The sequence below is a fragment of the Rhinolophus hipposideros genome (assembly GCF_964194185.1).
Source record: "Rhinolophus hipposideros genome assembly, chromosome: 12".
Taxonomy (NCBI): domain Eukaryota; kingdom Metazoa; phylum Chordata; class Mammalia; order Chiroptera; family Rhinolophidae; genus Rhinolophus; species Rhinolophus hipposideros.
In genome coordinates, this window is record NC_138058.1 from 32,014,406 (window position 1) to 32,033,847 (window position 19,442).

General features: G+C 36.8%; 2 protein-coding genes across 4 annotated transcripts in view; one reads left to right on the plus strand and one right to left on the minus strand.

Annotated features, from left to right (window-relative positions):
• Positions 1-19,442, minus strand: part of LOC308506206 (uncharacterized protein) — a 161,540-nt gene that overhangs the window by 49,951 nt on the left and 92,147 nt on the right. The window lies entirely within an intron of this gene.
• PELI1 (pellino E3 ubiquitin protein ligase 1) overlaps positions 16,766-19,442 on the plus strand; it is a 51,410-nt gene continuing 48,733 nt past the window's right edge. Inside the window, exons 1-2 of one of the 3 annotated variants that reach the window (XM_081069338.1) lie at positions 16,771-17,095; positions 18,577-18,695. The gene's annotated coding sequence lies outside the window, so the exon portion shown is untranslated. Of the gene's footprint in view, positions 17,096-18,576; positions 18,696-19,442 lie in introns of all 3 variants that reach the window. The other 2 variants (XM_081069337.1, XM_081069336.1) reach the window with 2 other exon arrangements.

Consider the following 19,442-nt stretch of genomic DNA (forward strand, 5'->3'; position numbering starts at 1 on the left):
AAAGTTTTCTGAATAATATTTGAGTTATCTGAAAGTTACCAACAATAGTTGAGTTATCAGCAACAGTTGACTAATTTTTTAAAAGATAAAAAATACATTGAATGTATTAATAGTTTTTAGCTTTTTGTCTTTTTATAGCTCGGAGGTCTCATTATAAATCATAATTATCATTATGAGACCAATCATCAAAGAAGCACAGTAGATGAGGGAAGTACAGGAAATACAGTCAAACATTACATTTAAGACAGACCATATACATTGTTCTTTAAAGTAAGCTCTTTATTTACTTGGTGCTGAATAAATGAATTTTAAGTTCAGAGGTTTTTGAAGAACATCTGCTGTCCTTTTTTTCTCATAAAAATATCGTATGAAGGGAAATTCAATCGTTTTACTGTTCTAATAACTTGAATCCCTGATAAATTATAATTTGTAACTTGTAGAAACACTTTTTAGATGCTGTATGATTCAGGATTAACACATAACCCAAGTTGATTATAAAGTATTGGAACTATTTTTGTTGGGTCCTTTGACACAAAATAGAGTTAACCTTTATTTAATATGTCTGTTTATACTATTTCCCAATATAGAAATCTTTATGTATCTGGTATCATTAGAAAAGAGATTCCTATAAGTGTCAAATCTCTACGTTGTAAACCTGAAACTAACGTAATATTGTATGTCAACTGTAATTGAAAAAATATCTTCAATTTAAAAATGTAAAGAGATATTCCACACAGGAAAGTTTTCTAGATACTTGAAGTACATCCCTTTAAATCCAAAAATTATTATAGTTTTATTTTAACCATATCTATATTCTTAGGCTTTTAAAAATATGCTGTACATTCCCCTGTTTTCCCAAACAGAAAAATCAACATGATGTAACTGGTTCTTGATTATTAGAGTCATAATTTTATACATTCATTGTTGAACCATTTTTACATTCAACCATTTTATGCTTTCAACAAGTCCCTCACAGGCTATGATAAATTTATTTAACTCTTTACAGCCTCAATTTCTTCACCTGAAAAGTGCTGATGCTAACTTGAATGGCTGTAAAGAGTGAATTAAATAACTGTAAAGGGTCTAGACCCCCTCCCAAACTTCAGCTCCTTCCTTGTTCTATTTGTCACCATTTGTCCCTTGCTCCTGCTTGCTCACTCTCTCTTACAGGTCTTTGTCCTTTGTAGACTGTAGCAGCAGGAACCTCTCTGACCTGTACTGACCTGATGTCTGCTATTAATACCTGAAAGTATGGTCTCTGGTAAAACACTAGTGTTTGAATTCTGAACCTACCCGTTTCTCCTGTGTGATCTTAGGCAAATTTATCAACCTCTCTACACTTCAGTTTCCTTGTCTGTGAAATCAGGGGGAATCACTATACATACCTCATAGGATTAAATTAATTATTTATGTAACTATCCCTCACACATAGTAAACAATAAATTTTAGGGTCTGTAATGACTGGAGAGTCATTATAAAAAGAACAATTTATTGCTTCTAGTCTGTGGCTACAGGAATATAATAATCAAGTTTATTTAAGTGAGTTTAAATATTAGAAAATTTTCTACTAAAGTTGTAAGCTTTAGTATATAGCTTTTTTTAAACCATTTTTTTCTTTTTTCTTTTTTCTTTTAGCAAGTCAGAAGTTTACTTTTGGGTCCTATTTTGATTGCTGGATAAATGATCTCAAGATTATTGGTATTTTTACCACATAGGACTGGGAAATAACCTTTTTTCTTACTGTTATTTGACTCCATTTTCTCTGTTATATTTATAATGATAGATTTGAAGTTTCTTCTAAGCCAACCAGTTTATCTGTGTTCTCATGCAGAAATGTTTACCTTTTATTCACGAGTGACTGACCATGTCAATAGCCAAGGCCACAATTCAGCATGTTGTCAATAAAAATTCACAGCAGTTGTATGTCTAAATCTTAACACCTAACTCATTTCATAATCAAATAGAAATGTCAAATATTTACATTATGTATTCCATTTCTTTGTATTTAAGTATTCACCTATTTGCCTTTAACTCCTGGCTCAGTCTAATCCTCCAGTTGAATAATCCATTGGAATTTAGAAATGGAGAATAAAAATAAGGGTAGAAAGCTATTGTTGAGTGAATAACAACAAATTGTTTCAGCAAAATAATATCATAAATGGTATATACTCATGGTTCAATTATATCCAGAAATTGAATAAACAAATTTTAACTGAACCTCAAGTTATGAAAGAGCTTATTTTCTTCCTTTGCATCAATCTCACTACTCTATACCTATAAAACAAGGTTTTTACTGTGCTCCTTTTTATGCTTATCAATCAAAACATAATATGACTATTGGTTCTAACATCAGTACAATTCTAATGATAATTTCTCCTCTCTGTTTGTGTTAAGAGACACACATAAGCTCTAAACAGGCACACGTTATCACTAATGTTCTACTTCTCTTCTGTTCCCTGGACATTTTTGGTTACCCAAGAGATCTGAGGTACCACTTGAACCACACACTTGTTAGATTTGGTTTGCCGGGATTTAGGTGTGGCATGCTAGAGGGTGGAAATTTGAAAGCTTTCCCACCGAGTGGATAAGAGCTTGGGGGAGGTGGGTATTCTTGGCAGGATCAGAACATTCCAGAATGTATTTGGCATTTGCTCAACGATTGCAACATAGCAGACATTTTTCCAAGGGGGGAGGTGAGAGGCAACAATGACTGCCAGCTAAAGACCATGCCCAAATCTTAGATCTGACTCTAACCCTAACTTTATACATGATCGCTAATCAGGCCCTTTGTTACCTCTCAAAACTTTCCATGGGGACCTATCTTCAAAGTAATTTGACCTGTTCTGATTATATTATTATGTATCATGTAATTATCTGCAACCCCTAGCTCAATCTACCCCTCACTTGCATTTTCTGTCAGAATTTGGAATTGGAGAGTAAAAGATGAGGGTAGATAGCTATGGTTGAGGAGTGAATCGGAACAAATTGCTTTGGATAGCAAAATAATCTCATAAGTAGTATTACATGGTCCTAGTTGAATAATGAAATTTTGAAATTGAGTAAACGAAAGTTCAAACTGAGCCTGCAATTATGAAAGGACTTATTTCTTGTTTCAATCCTACCACTTTAAACACATAGGACAATGTTTTTACTGAATTCCTTTTAATTCTTACCTATCAGTAAAACTACTTCTGAGTGACAGTGCTTTCTTGAATACAGTGCTTGTCTTCTGGAAGATAAGAATTGCTTCTCACAATTTTCCTAAATAGTGTTAAGCCTGGTCTGTCAGAAAATAAAATGTAGCCATCTATCATACTAACGATAATCTTATTCGTTGAGTTGCTTTCTTTAAAAGTATATAATACTAGTGGGCTTTTTCAGCACCTTTTCTACCTCTATATCAAGGGATTTTTTTTTTAACTTCCTAGATAGTAGTTTTTGAGATTTTTAAATCCAGAGAGAAACCAGTGAGTGCAGGCAAGATATTCAATAAACAAAGGGGGACTCAGGCTAGCAACCCATGGTTTCGGACATGTTATTATGAGAGCATCTTAGGAGAGGGAATTGTGAGTTTAAAGAAATCCTTGTTGAGATTGGGAAGGAGGCCGGAGTCTCTGAGAATAGGGATATAAGTGTTGTGGTCAAGGATCCCAAGATAGCACTGGAATGTCTCTGTGACTTGACTCTAAGAAGTATCTTAGGCTGGAAATCTGACCTAGAAAGAAATTTTAAGGGTCAGTCTGAAGTAAAAGTCTGATGGTGTATTTTCTATTGTCGCCTCCCCTAGAGAATAGTACTAGGGGTTAGAGTTAAGGAAGGTAATTGTTATGCTAATATTTGGAGAATATAGTCTTTATCTCATGTATCTCCTGTAGTATCCTGGTCATGTTCTTCACTCCATCATTTGCTTAATACTAGGGCAAAATGTATGACTGCGATTTATAGAGGTCTTGGCAGGCATCAAATCTATGTCAACATGTAAGTCACAAGCATTCAGTTTTATTTCTTATATTAATTTGATATTGCTAAATTAATTAATCAAACTTTCAACAAATTGTTCTCTAAGCTTGACACCCAGGTTGAGACAATTTCCTTTACCCATATTCTGGAGTCAATTGGTCTATTCTTACTATGGCTTCCCATACATACACCCTTACGTCAAAGTCAGGACTATTTTTCTTTTCACTATTGAGGCAAAGTCTTTTCTGTTTGCATCTCTACTTCTCAGCTCCCAAGTAAATTGATTCTTCTAGTCACCAGACACCCTCATTAGGTAGTATGTCTCTCATTTCCCATTCACTGAAATATCTTAGAACTGGATTCTTTGTCTTTATTAAGTATATAACCCTCAGTCTTTCTTTCAAGTCAGATTGTTAGCTAGTTTCCTTAGATATTTTTATATGTATGTTTCTAGACCTCATCTCATCTCTACATATCATACTGTCTTTCTCATCTAGGCAGACTTCTTCCTTAGTAAAAAGGTTAGCATATCCAATACCCAATTTACTTACATCTTCTTCTATCACAATGATCATGTTTACCCTTAAATCTGTATGTGTCTGGGGCCAGGAAACCACATCAAACCCAAGTCTCATGGAAATATAGTGTCATCAAGTTTGCTGAAAGTAGGAAGTTTATTCTTCTTTTTAGCTGCCCATTTTCTGTGGATTGGGGAGAGATGAGAACCCTGTTATATATATATATATAGATAGATTATCCTCATTATCCATGGGGTATGTATTTGTGAATTTGCCTACTCACTAAAACTTATTTATAAATTTAAAATAAATACTTATAGTGCCTTCTGGGTCACTCATGGATATGCATAGAACAGCAGAAATTTGAGTCACCTGACGCTCACATTCCTAGCTGAAGTTGAACAAGGCAAAGCTCTGCCCATTGTTTCAGCTCTAATACTGTAAATGTGTTATTTTTGTCGTCCATTTAGTGCCATGTTGTTCACATTTTTGTGCTTTTTGTTGGTGATTTTATTGTTTAAAATGTAGTGCTGAAGTGATGTCTAGTGTTCCTAAGTGCAAGAAGGCTGTGATGTTGCCTTACAGAGAAAATAAGTGTGTTGGATAAGCTTCCTCCAGGCATAAATTAGAGTGTTGTTGACTGTGAATTCAATGTTAACGAATCAATAATATTTGTTAAATAACATGTCTTTAAACAGAAGTACACATGAAACAAAGTTATATATTAGTCATTAATTACAATGGCATGACCATTTGCTCGCAGGAACTTAACTCTGTATTTCTTCTAGGAGCAATAGTTCAGTATTTGTAATTCAGTGTTCACAGTGACTTTACGGAACACAACTGCTATGACTAATACGATTCGACTCTGCTTGTGTATGCATCTCTATGTGGTAAAATTACTGCAAATGGCTAATACCTCACTACACAGCATATTATATCTATAATAAGCCCCTGAAAATCCTATCAATTAAATCTAGTGAAATTATAGATGCATTTACCCTTTAATCCAACAATCACATTTCTAGAAATCTATCCCAAAGCTATAGTAACAAATAAAAGAACACAAAATACTATAAATCTTCTAATGGAAGTGCACAACACCACGTTTGAAACAGTCCTGACAAAACTGAACTTGAATCTGATTATGCTTCCAGAGCTAACTACCAATTTACAGAAAATTCAGGGTCAGAGGAATATGTGAAACACATGTGGATGCAATCAGCAAAATCCAGACCACAAATTGTACTGGACAAATGACCTGGATTCTTCAACACAAACCAACAACAACCTCCTACACACACACACACACACATACACACACACACACACACACACGACTTGGAGACTAAAGTCTCCCTAAAAGAGACTAAAGCACTAACAATACCAAATGTTGGCAAGAATATATAGCAACTCGAAATTTCATGCATTGCTGGCAGGCATGTAAAATAGTTAAACCATCTTGGAAAAGTTTGGTAATTTCTTATAAAGTTAAACATAAGCCTACCCTTGACCAAATAATTCCATTCCTAGAAATTTATCCAAGAGTAATGAAATATGCACAAAAAGACTTATGTAAGAATGTTCATAACAGCTTTAGTCTCAATAACCAAAAACTTGCATTAACCAAATGTCCATCAACAGGAGAAAGAATAAACATATTGTGGTAGTGATAGCAATTATAAGAAACAAACTAACCCAACAACATGAATGCATCTCTCACATATTATACTGAGAAGAAGCTGGACATAAGAGCACAATGTTCTGCGGTAGGAACTAATCTAAGGTAAAACAAACAAACAAAATCAAAGTAGTTGTTGCCTATCAAGGGGTAAGAGAGGCACAAAGGAACCATTTAGGGAAATGTAAATGTCCTATATGATTATAGGGTTGTGGGTTACACTGGTATATCCATTTGTCAAAATTGTACAGCTAAGATTTGTATATTTAAATATATGTACATTTTATCTCAAAAGACTGTACAAAATAAATGAAGTAAAAATTGGGGAGTGGGTAAAGGTATAGCTGATAAAGAATGACAGACTAAATGGATCATTGTTGAAGCTGAGTGTTTGATACGTACATTGTTCTGCTTACTTTCATATGTTTGAAATTTTCCATAATACAAAGTTTTCTTAAAAAGAGAGAGATTTAAGAGATACAACAACCAATGGCATATATATTCCTTTTCAGATCCCAATTCATAAAAACAGTCTGGATATTTGAGGATATTAAGGAAATATTCAGGGGTTTTTCTTTAGGTGTGATAATTCCATTATAGCTATGTTTTCAAAATAAAGATACCCACTTTTTAAGAGACACATATGGAAATATAGGTGAACATATATGGCATCTGGAATTTATTTCAAAATAAACCAGTGGGTGTGGTGGAATAGAGATAAAACAAAATCTACCAGGATTTGAAAGCTATTGAAGTTGGATGATAGGTACATGGGGTTCATTAGATTATTCTCTCTCCTTTTGTATATTTTCAAATTTTCTAAAATAAAAAAATTTAAATTATGCATTTTAAAAACATACTCCCATAAATTAAAAAAAAAACTGCAGGCTGGCCTAAGTCTAGTCAAATGGATGGAACTGTATCTCTGCTAATGTGCAATGCTGATTTTATCTGAGAAGAGACAGGATGGGGGCAGGAGCCTGGGCTGGTAACACTAGAAGGGGGTGTGCGGTGACTCAGGTTGGGAATCTAGGAGCTTCATACAGTGACAAAGTGGGGTAGGGTTGTGAAGAAACTGATCTATGAGAAGTAACTGTGGAGGCAGGACAGGCAGGAAGAGATATAGATGAGTGAAACTACATGGGGGAGTTATGCGAAAATATTAAAGCAGGACAAGTTTGGCAATCAATCCTCAGAAAGGCAAAGCTTACGACTACAAAGAGATTTTTAAAAACAGAGGAGTTTAGGGAGTAACTTTACTCACCAAATTAACTCAGAGAATTAGAGAAAATGAACAAGGAAAGATTGGGTTATACACAGTGTACCAATCTAGCTAAGAGGATGAAACAGGGAGAATTAAAATGAGGATTGTGAGCTTATAGTCCTATAACTTTACCCTAAACCCTCTCCCTACCCTAACCTGACTCCCCAGTATTCCCTAACCATGTAACAAGAGTTTCTATACTACCACTCCAGAGATTGCAATGCTTAACAGTCAGTATGTTTCTTTTTACTCGAACACTAATGAAGTACTGTTTTAGAAACTCGGATGTGTTCTTAAAAGTATTGGTAAAAAGTTTTAGGAAAGAAAAATATAGATAGTTATGGCAAAGTGTTTAAAATTGTTTTCAAAAATGAATGAAAAACAGGTTCCTCCATCATGACAGACTGAGCTCATTGAAGCCACTTCTGATACAAATACAGAAACATGCTGGGTAACTATAACAACAGAAACAACAATGAAATACAAAGCTGAGCTTAAGAGAAAGAAAAATATCTGTTGACAGGCAGGAAAGAAAAAAAAAGGAAAAGAAAAAGTTGCGTCCAGGGGAGGGGACTCAAAGCCAGAGGCCTGAATCTAGGCTGTACGGGCTGGGGACCAGGGTTTGAATGCACACATAGGTGCACACATTTGAGTGCACGCAGGGGAGGTGCCTTTGCAACTGCACTACAGAGATTAGAAATGATACTCCTGCTAATGTCAGGACTTTCAAAAAGCTGCACAGTCGGTGAGAAGGAGCTAGAAAAGTTTTGTCCATCAGAGTGGACAAACAGCAAGCAGTTTGTTTTCTGCTGTAAGTATAGAAAAACATTCTTCGGAGAGAAATCTAACCAAAAGCTGCATAATTGGTGAGTATAGAGTTTGGATTTACACTGTCTTTGTGGCAAGAGAATCCCAAGTTGAGAAACTTACATAAAAACTAGTCCAGGTGAGAGAATATATTCAACATATATGTATTTCATAAAGGAATTGTAACTGGAATATACGAATAATTCCTATGAATTAATAAGAAAAAGAAAGGCAGCATAATATTATGGAAAACTGGACAAACTTTTAAATTAAACCCCTCAAAGAAAGGATTTCCAAATGGCCCATATTCTTATAAAGTTGCTTAATTTCACTAATCATCATGGGGAATGTAAACAAAAACTACAATGAGATACCATGCACTCACTAGAATAGCTAAAATGAAAGTAACAGAAAGCAATAAAGGTTGGTAAGGATGTGGACATATAAATATAAATACACATGTACAGTAAAAAACAATAAAATAATGATGACACCTGAGTTTTAGGAAGTTAAAAACAAGTAGAACTAAATACTACTAACAACAATAATATGGAAGGTGGACAGACAGGGTATGATCAGAATCCTTCTAGATTCCTTGTATTGTTTGGGAGTTGCTTAAAAGTGTTAATTAACTTTAAACTTTATTAAAATAAGTATACCCTGTTAAAAATCTAAGGGTAACCATTGAAACAATGGATATTTTGAATGTAAAACCACCAAGCCAATCAAGGTAAATGGTATTTTGAGTGAGACAGTTCTTCTTTATGCAGCAATCCTGTTCCCTGTCTATGAAATGCCAGTAGTAGTGCTCAGTCACTGTGAAAAACAGAACATGCCTTCACAAAGCATGCCTAAATGTTCCCAGTGACATTACTAATTGAAAACTATAGTATTAGAAGGATAAAACAGGGGCTGGGGCAGATAAGGAAAAAATGAACAGATTTTAATGAAAGCTAGGATGGTGGAGAAAAAGCAAGGGGAAAAAAATCAGTGAAAAACATTGTCACATCTATTGATTTTATTTCACAGACTCTTACATTTAGAAGATATTTTATTAGAAAGGGCACTCATTTACCATCTGTATTTTCATAAGAATATTTTCGTTTTGCAGAAGAATCCCATTTCTTATATGTCAGCATAGATACTGTCCTTTTCTCATGAAACTTAATCTGAAAAAGTGAACCATATAGACATATATTCCTCAATAATGTATCCATTAAAATCAGTAATTAATAATAAAATATCTCAAAGATCTAGAAATCCATATTAATGACAATCTTTAACTGTTCTGAATCCATAAAGCATTGCATCTTCAACACTAGATAATTTATTGGTTTAGGCCCAGATCTGATTTTTTTTTTTTATATTTTACCAGATTTTTAAATCTTGGAATAAGAAAATAAATATTTTTGATAAAATAATATTTTTAAATTCCTTATTTCCTTGTATTGCAATTATTGAAATACTCCAAAAAATACTGCTTTGGAAAAAACACTAGTGACCTCTTAGTTGCCAAATGAAATGGACTCTTTTAAACCTTATCTAACCCAACCTCCCCCATTTTAAAACACTTTCCTCCTTTGGATTTCATGACAATGCATTGAGGAATAGAGTGAAGAAATAAAATGAAGCCACTAGAGTCCAGGTGCAAAGTTACTAAGATCAAGCAGGTTGAGGCATGAGGAAAAATTTCTATCCTTGTTTTAACTAATTAGGGAACTTAAAACTTTTGAACATTCCAGTCCTGCCTCAACACCTGGACATATATCAGACCTCTAGATAACCCTCTGATTACCCACTGAAGTACTGGTATCCAGACCGCCTGACATCCGATTAGTTGTCTTGAGTGAATCAAAATTATCCTTCCATCCTCTTTTCCTCATCTCCCACATCCAATCAGCAATCAACTCCTGTTCATTCTACTTTTTAAACATCTTTGGTATCTATTTTCTTCTTTTCATTCTCCACAGCTATTTAGTTTGTCTATTATCTCTCACCTGAATTATTTCATATTCTCTTAACGGATCACTGTGCTCAAACATAAACAGGATTTATGTCTCTCCTCTGTTCAGGCTCTTTCAACACTTCCTCATTGCCAAACTCCTTGGCATGGCATGGCATACATGGACTTCTGTGAGCTGATCCCAGGAAATTCACCGACCTCATCATTCAGGGTACCCACATCACACCCTATAATCTGACCACACTGAACTGCCTGTAGTTCTCTAAATAAGCCCAGCTGTTTCACTCTTCCTTTTCTTACCGTGCAAGCTCTACTGAAATGTCCTGGCTCTCCTGGGATGCTCCTGCTCTTTTTTCAGGACTCAGCTCAACCACCACCTTTTCTTTGAAGAGTTTTCTGACTTCTCTTGTAAAATTGATTACTTCCTTCTCTACATTTCCACTATTCCCTAAACATACTAGAAAAGTGCCTGTAAAGTTGTATTGCACTTATTTATTCACTTGATTATAAGCTTCTTGAGGGCTAGGAATATGACAAATTAATCTTTATAGCCATAGCCTGGCACCATAGCATATGCTGAATAAATATTTGATGAAAAAATGAATGCATGAAATTTGAAATACAAAAATATGAGTCATTATTCCATGAGCAAATAAATCAATAGGGATGGAAACAAAATCTAAATCTTCTCTTCGTGAGTTTTCCACTTGTCTTATTATGCACTATTCTTGAAGTTCCAAAGTAACTGCTTGCATATGTGTTGGTTGCACTAATACTGAGAATACATAGGTTGCATTCTTTGGTGTTCATCTTTGGTTTTAAAATATAGTCCTTTAAAATATTAAAATCTTAACTAGCTTGTCTTTGACATTTGCCAAATATATCCAAAATGTCAGAGCCAGTATTTGGGGCCTACTAATCTTTTGAGTGAAAGCCCAGGCCTTCAAATTATGTGCTATTCACAGGTTTAAAATAAGAGCATGTTTCATGTTGACTATGAGCTATTTGGAGACTTTGAGGACATTAGCAGATAATAATTTTATTTTTATGGAGGAATGCTAGAAGATAGGAGTTCTGAGGAGAAAAACAAACCCTACTTATTATCTGAATATTAAAATAAACACATACACCTTTATTACTCTCAAATCTGAAAATCTCAGCAAAAGACCAATCAATATGCAGCCCAGCATTCTCCTGATCCCAAACTGCCTGAATTTTTAGGGGGAAAAAAACAAAAAAACCTTTAGCACATAAGTCATTTGTCAGTATAAAATATGAGAAATTTGGACTAAACGTGAAAAGATATGTTTATTTGTAGCAGATGAAACATTTTCAATAAAAGGAGAAAAGTAAGTTTGCAATAGTTTCTTAAAGTGATAAGAAAAGATTGGTGTGCCCAATTTCCTCTGCATCATTTACTAGCAATTTAGATTTATTGCATGAAGTTTGGGGAAAGGTATCAATATTGTGATTTTTTTCCTTATGTCATATCTTGAGTATCTTTTTCATGTAAGTTTGAGAGGAGAGTAGAACCAGAGTTTTAGTTGATTTTTATATAGTCAGATGGTGGAGGAAACTTTTAAAAATTTATTGAGCAATTACCCAAGATCAAAACCATTTTATAATTTAAGAGATCCAAAAAACCTAACTTATTAGTGCCCCAGGATTCACTTTCCCCTACTGAAATGACTGAATAGCTGAATATAACAAATTTGAAAGTGCAACAGAAGGATAGCTGCTTTGGTCAAGGAAATGTAGGTATGAAGATGAAGCAGATGGTAATTAGAGGCTTACTCATTTTCCATGATTGAATGGTTTTGAAGAACTGTACAGAACTGTATGGTGGATTTCAAGAAGAAATCCACATGTTTTGATATGTAAATGATTTTCTACTTCTGACTTTGGAATACAAACTTCAACATATGTCTAAATTGAGGTATATCTATCTATCTTATTATTGTGGCTCAGTTTCAAAGTATGCATATTGACTGAGTATTTACTGTATTCCAAGGACTGCGCTAAGTACTTTACATGTATTTTTCTCCTTTAAGAAAAACTGATCAAACTAATAGTAATTGATGTTCATCCAAAAGATGGACTATCCCTGGAATTTTAATGACAAATATATGAATCCCAGAATTATGTTGAAGTTGCTGGCAATGTGGCCAAATTCTAGGCAATGTGTGGGTCTACCGGATGCTGAAAAACATACTCTATTTTATGAAACTACCATAGGCTTGTAGCTGTTCTGACTAGGTTCAGCTATACTTAACATAGAATACAAAATAAAAATCTCTTTAAACAGGATAGAAGTTTATTTCTTTCTCACTTAAAAGAACAGAAGGTGGAAAGTCCAGAGCTGTATGGAGCTTCCGGTCACCTGCATAGTCGTTAGGGACTCAGATTTCTTCTGTATTTCTGTTTCTACATTCTAGCATTCATTTTTATTATTTTTTTTTTAGGATTTCACTTTGTCTCCACTATTGACTTATTAGCTATACCTGTTTGTTTTATTTTTGATGGCTGTTGTCAGGTTTAGAATATGCATTTTTAATTTATCACAATTTACCTTAAAATATAACACTCCATATGTAATGTAAATTCTAACAATTGAATTCCCCCTTCACTCCTTTGAACTATTGTTGTCAAACATTTTATCTCTACATTTGTTATGAACTCTATAATACAGTGCTATACTTTTTGCTTTAAATAATCAATTTAAAAAATTTTTAGTTTTTAATGAGGGAAAAGCCTTTTATTCTTACTCATATAGTTACCATTTCTGGCACTCATCATTCTTTAGTATAAATCCAAGTTTCCAGGTGATATTGTTTTTTTCATGCTCAAGAAGTTGCTTTAATATTTCTTGTAATGCAGTGCGAATGGCAAAATTCATTCAGCATTTTTTTCTTTAGCCTTCATTTTTTAAAGATAGTTTCTCTAAATATGGTATTCTGTGTGACAGATTATTTCCTGCTTTCAGCACTTAAAAAATGCCCTTTCATTGAAGAGTTTCTGATTAGTTTACTGAATTTTTGTCTTTGTTTCTCTATACACATAATATACCTTTTTTCCTCTCACTGGTTGCTTTTAATATTTTCTTCTTATCACTAGTTTTCAGCAATTTAGTGATGGTGTCTTTTGCAGTGGTTTTTTGTGAATGTGCACAAATATGTGTGCTTAGGGCTCCTTGAGTCTCTGGGTTTATAATTTTTATCAACTGTGAAAGTAATTTCAGCTTTATTTCAGCTTTATTCAGCTTTATTCAAATCATTTTTCTGTCACCACCCCCCTGCCCCCACCCTTCTCTCACCTGGAACTCTAGTTACACAAATCTTAGAATACTTAGTATTATCCCACAGATCACTGAGGCTCTATTTTCCTTTTCGTGCTTTTAGTTTTTTCCTTTGTGTGCTTTATTTTGGCTAGATTTCTACTGCTATGCCTTCAAATTTACTAATCTTTTCTTCTGAGTGCCTAATCTACTTCTGAGTGTTAACTCCCTTCAGTGAAATTTTTATTTCAGAAATTGCAATTTTAATTTCTAGAAATTCCATTTTTTATGTCTTTAATTTCTCTCTTTCAGCATATGGAGCACATTTATCATAACTGTTTTAATGTTCTTGACTGCTAATTCTACCATCTCTATCATTTCTGGCTTTGTTTACGTTGACTGACTTTTCTCCTGGTTTTAAATAACATTTTCCTACTGCTTTGTATGTCCTACTTCTCTTGCTAGTTCCCAGGCATTTTCATGATCTTCCTGCCTACTCCTTAAGCTCTGGGTTTCCCTAGGGTGCTATTATTGACTCTTCCATTTCTGTTGTGTATACTCTTCCTGGGTGATCTCATCCATTCCCATAATTTCAACTATCATCTATATAATCCAACTATGTCTTCTGCAGTCCGATCTCTCTTGAGAACACTAGAGTCATATATATATATATATATATATACATATATATATATATATATAAAACTGCCCACTGCACTTCTCCACTTATATGTCCAGAGACATCTAGAACTCAACACAGCCAAAGTGAACTCATCAAATTCCCCCACAAAAGTTGTTCAATCTCCTGTAATCCCTAACTCTGTGAATGGCATCACTAGCTCATAATCACATAAGGTGGAAATCTGTGAGGCATCCTTCCTTTTTCTTGTAGTAGATGTTGCAGTCCCCCACTTTCCTTCTGAGCTTCAACTCTTCTTTTTTGGGGTAATCACCTCAACTTTCATTGAAATATCCATACCTCCTCATCACAGCTTTGTGGGAAGCTGACTCCTTTGGGTCTAGGGACAGGGCATATATCTTTACTCTAAAATAATTAGCCTCATACCATCCCCTGGCCACCATTTTTAGCTTATGTGGACACATGAATCAATTTTTGAGGCTTCTGGGAAAATAGTATTTTCTTCTTTCTAAAAGAGTTTCCAAAAATGACTCGCTGTTCTTTTCTCTTCTTGGACCTAGTGGCAAAACTTACAGCCACAAGAATTGTTGGTAACTGTTGTTTGACCATAAAGTTAATACCAAGGAAGGAAAAACAATGAAACAAGAAAGAAACTTGTCCTTAATGACATCTCTGAGTTGTTTAATCATTTACCCCTGTAGCCTGTCTTTTCATGGGACTTTTAATCTAAACAGTTAATATTGGCTTATTGGGTAAGTCAGTTAGATCTGGCTTTTTTACTGCTTGAAACCAAAAGCATCATATGGATAACTTTCCTTCACCTTTCACCCCCAAACACAGCAAATACTCACTAGGTTCTATTAAGTCTATCCCTCAAAGTGTCTGATTTCCTTCAGTCATGTCTTCTGCCACTGCAGCTGCCTTAGTTCAGACTCTCATCTTTTTTAAAATGCATTTCTAAGATGCATATCTTATCAAAATTTCATCTGCTTACAATCTTGGTAGGACTTTCCATTGCTTCCAGAGAAGAGTCCACATTCCTTAGCGTACTATGCGAGGTTCTTCATGATCTAAGCTGTCTCCTTTAGCTTTTCTGTGTCTCCTCTTGCTGGTCTCCCAACCTCATTCTACTATCAGCTACGTTTAAGTCTGCTGAACCAAAATACTCTTTGGTCTCACGCCTCTAGTGTTTTACTCTTGCTGCCATCCACCTCCACCCCCAATGCTCTCACCCACTTCTGTCCTCCCCCTCCTCAAACACATTAACTCCTAGTCATCCTCAAGTTCAAACATTCTTTGAAGTATTTCCTGACCTTGCCTGGGTCTGGGATAGCTGTGGATCAAAGCATCTGGTGTACTTTCCTATTATAGTATTTATTACACTGAGTCGGCACAGTAAGCACTTTGAAAACAAAGAATGTTGCTTTTACGTTCCTGTATTGCTGTTTCTGGGACCTAATAAAGTGCCTGGGTCGTAGTATACTCACTAAATGGTCTTTGAATGAATAATTATGTGGTCTGCAACCATAAGGATTTCTGATCTGGAGGCTCTATTTCAAAACCTTGACTTTTTCTGCTCTAAATGTGTTTCTGATTTCTAAGCATTAATTTTTTTCTTCCAGGGTATGGGGTTCTAGGTAGGCAGAGAAGGAAAACAAAAGAGTTTGACACAGGTTGACTTTAGTCGGTCCTCTGAAAATCCAGGAATGTGTCCTGCCTTTCACCACCCTCCTCCACCACCTATTCACACCTAGATGACCAGTATGGGTGTTAACTTAGCTGACCAGCCCAACAGCATACTCAGACCTTGGTTCAGACTTCTCATTGCCAAATGAGTTTGTGTGTGTGTGTGTGTGTGTGTGTGTGTATAATTTTCAACTTTCCACTTATTTTTTGAATTTACACTTTATGATATTTGTATTTTTTAACAATTATAGACCTTAAAAAAATCTGGATTATTTTACACTGATTAAGTGAAATACAGTGATCTGAACCCTGAACTTTACCTTTGCTGGCCTTAAAGTTAAATGTGACTAAAGAAGTGAAGACATTAACTATGGGATTCTGGTATTGTTGTTTTCAACAGTTTTATAACCTAATTGTTAAGGTACTAGAAGCAACAACATTTCAGCAAGTCTTAAGTTAGGAAAAAAACAACAAAAAAACCATGAATTTAAGGCAGAAAGTTTTCGCTTGAAGGAGGGGAAGGAAATGAGTATTTGCGATTCAGGATTTGTGGGATAAAATTAAACAGCAAGGAAGACCGAAATATCAGGAGGAAGTCAGATTTCACTGAGCACTTGTGAGTGGTAAGGCTAGAAGTTGGGGGTGGAGCGAAGTAGGAAAGACTAGCTAAGGGCGGGATCCCTAATACAAGCACCATAATACAAGAAGGGCCTTGTTCAGTCAGCGGCAGCACTAAACACGTTCTCTTCTTAGTGTCAGTGACCATAGTAACTGTGGGGGCCGAGCCTCTCTCCCCGAGCATGCGCAGTGCAGGACGCGTCCACAACAATGTATCCCTTTTTAGTTCAGTAGGAGAACTACAACTCCCAAAAGACAATTCGGCGCCGCGGCACCGCCTCCCGCTGTGGTTCTGCCCTGTCTCCTCCCTCCGGCCCCGCCCTCTCGCTAGTCCCCTCCTCTCCCTCCGAGTGTGTGTCAGTGACCCAGAGGCGGTGTGAGGCGGAGGGACCGTCGGGGGGCGCCGCCGCCGCCGCCTCCACCAGCAGCACCAGCATTGCCGCGCGCTCGGATTTGCGTCGAGCCCTCCGGGAGCGCCCCACAAAGCGGGCCCCACGCCTCTCCCTCCGCCCGCAGCTCCCTGGCGCTCGGCTCCGCGGCCAACTTCCCCTTGCCGGGCTTGGCCGGCTGGCGAGGAAGACGAAACGCCCCGCTGTCTGCTCGCGCTCTCCACACCCGCACACTTCACCCCCTCGCTCCGGGTCCCGGGGTCGTGCTGGGATTCCGGCCACCAGCGATCGTCCGGTGAGTGTCCGCGGCGCGCCGCGGGAGGGGCCGCGGTGGGATCGGTGAGGGGTGCGGGCCAGGCGGGCGCGCAACTTCCTCGGCGGCTTCCCGGGGCCACGGGCGGGCTCTTTGGGCCCGCCTGCGCGCCCCCGCGCCGGAGGCGGCCGGGAGCCGAGTTTGCGGCGCCTGCATCCCGCGCCCTCGCCGGAGGAAGCGCCTTTGTCAGGAGCGGCCCGGCGCGCCCTCCCCCTCGGTCTGGGAGCGGGGCGAGCGGCCGCCCAGTCCGAGCCCAGCAGCCGGCGTCGGCCGCCTGCTGCAGACGGGGGGCTCCGCAGAGGCGGCGACGGAGAGAGAAATGAAAGAAACAAAGGGGGCGGTGGGCTTTTCTTTTGTTTGTGCGAATCTGGTAACTTCTTTCTCTTCCCTTACATAACGCAGACTTCGAAGTTAGTCATTCTTTTTGTTATGATTACTGTCATCTCTGAGTGTCTCTCGCGTTTCCTTTCATCTCTGGACCTTAGAGCATTTTAAAACACTAATTAGTTCCACCTCCCGGCCCCCTACGAAACAAGTTAATACACCCCTTTCCGTAAGTGGGTACACTGAAGCCCGGAAGAGCTCTCTAATTGATGGATACGCTTCATCTTCCGATCGCGCCCGGTATCTGAGGACCTGAACGCGTTTATGAGTAGGAACTTGTTCTCCAGTGCCCCGTGGAAAAGTTGAAGATGCTCCTTTTACTGAGAGGTTAACTGAAGTCTAAAAGAAGCCTGGGTAATTGTTAGGTAGTTCAGACCATCACTCTTTTACGGAGAGTTTGAATCTTAGACCCTCAGAGGACTTTACAAAGGCTCCGAGTGGGGAAAATACTGTACATCATAAACATCTCACCATCTACTTTTATTTTCGTATGTGCAGGTCTCTTACAAGGCAGAAGAGTAATGATCGGGAAGTGGGAGGACAGAGATTTTTAAATGGAGGTGTAACCGATTTTAATCACTACACACAAGAAAACGTGTCTTGGTTTTAACAGCACCAATAACCTTACCATCGTTTAGTCATCAAACAGTATACCAACAAATAATTAAGTCAGCATTTATCCATAGGTGCTGGTTGTGCTAAGGACTGAAGTTGTAACTGTGTGGAAAGGTCATTTATTTGTTTTGGTCCAAAGGCTGTGTATTTACTCTGCAAAATGTTATTTTGTTTTCATAGCAGCTGATCTTTTGTTTCAGAACTGGCTTTGTCTTTTTCTACATTGAGTATGTATTTTATGACTGCGGAGAAACGTAAGGTTTTTTTAATTTAGTTTGCATAGTAGTGTGTTAAAAATTTTTGAATTGTAAAGAATGTTCAGTTTCTACAGTTTAAGCTTATGATATTTTCTTTATATCAGAAAATGTTTTCTCACAGTGATCAGATTTACAGCTTTCAAAACATTGTCCTTATTGTACAAATACAGCATATGAATTCCTTATGTTTTTTATTTATACCAACAGCCTCTTCTGAAGGAAAATACTTGACTCTGAAGACAAGTTGGTTTATTTTGGTAGTTGAACCAAACTGGAAGGTACCAAAAATTTAAATCAAGCATCATTTCTACTAGTTATTTCCTTAGGTAAATAATGATGGGAACTTTAGTAACAGTGTATACTTTCACTTAACCTAAATTCTTTTGAATTTAATTTTGTATTACATAGTTGTCCCCAGGTTTTAGATTCTAATGGTTACATCAGAAAAGGAAAGTGAGACATCAGTTATTTTGATATTTTCAGCCTCCACCCACCCATAGTCCTCTAACCCATTCCTTTTCTGTAGTATGTTAAAAGAGATCTTGAGTTTAAAACAATTAGAAAACAGAACAGTTAAATGTATGGGAGTTGCATGTAGTGAAGTAGTTTTAATACCTCATCTAATAAATTTATGACTTTTAAAGAGAAAACTCATCTAGGTTTTTATTAGTGTTATAGAAGTGCTCTAATGAAATAATAGTATTTGTTGATTTGAATGAAAGTGAGCTGTAAATTGTATCTTCGTGGCAGGTTTAGGCGGGGGAGGGGAGAATATGAAATCTGTGCTTTTATTAAAATTGTCATTTAAGTTATCTTACAGTTGGTTATGTTGAACTTGTTCTGCAGTATTTACAAACCAAATTTATCAGAGGCATTTTACTTTAAGGAAGCTACTAACAACATCTTTGCTCAATCACAAGTCCAAAGGCAGAAGTTAGTGTTGCCCTGTAAATGCTGGTATTGCAAGTTCCCTGATTTCTTTGGGATCCCTTAAAGGAAATGACTGAAAAGTACAGTGCAAGGAACTGGGTCTCTGGTACTGCTAAATGGTACAGAGGCAAGTTTCAAGGGGA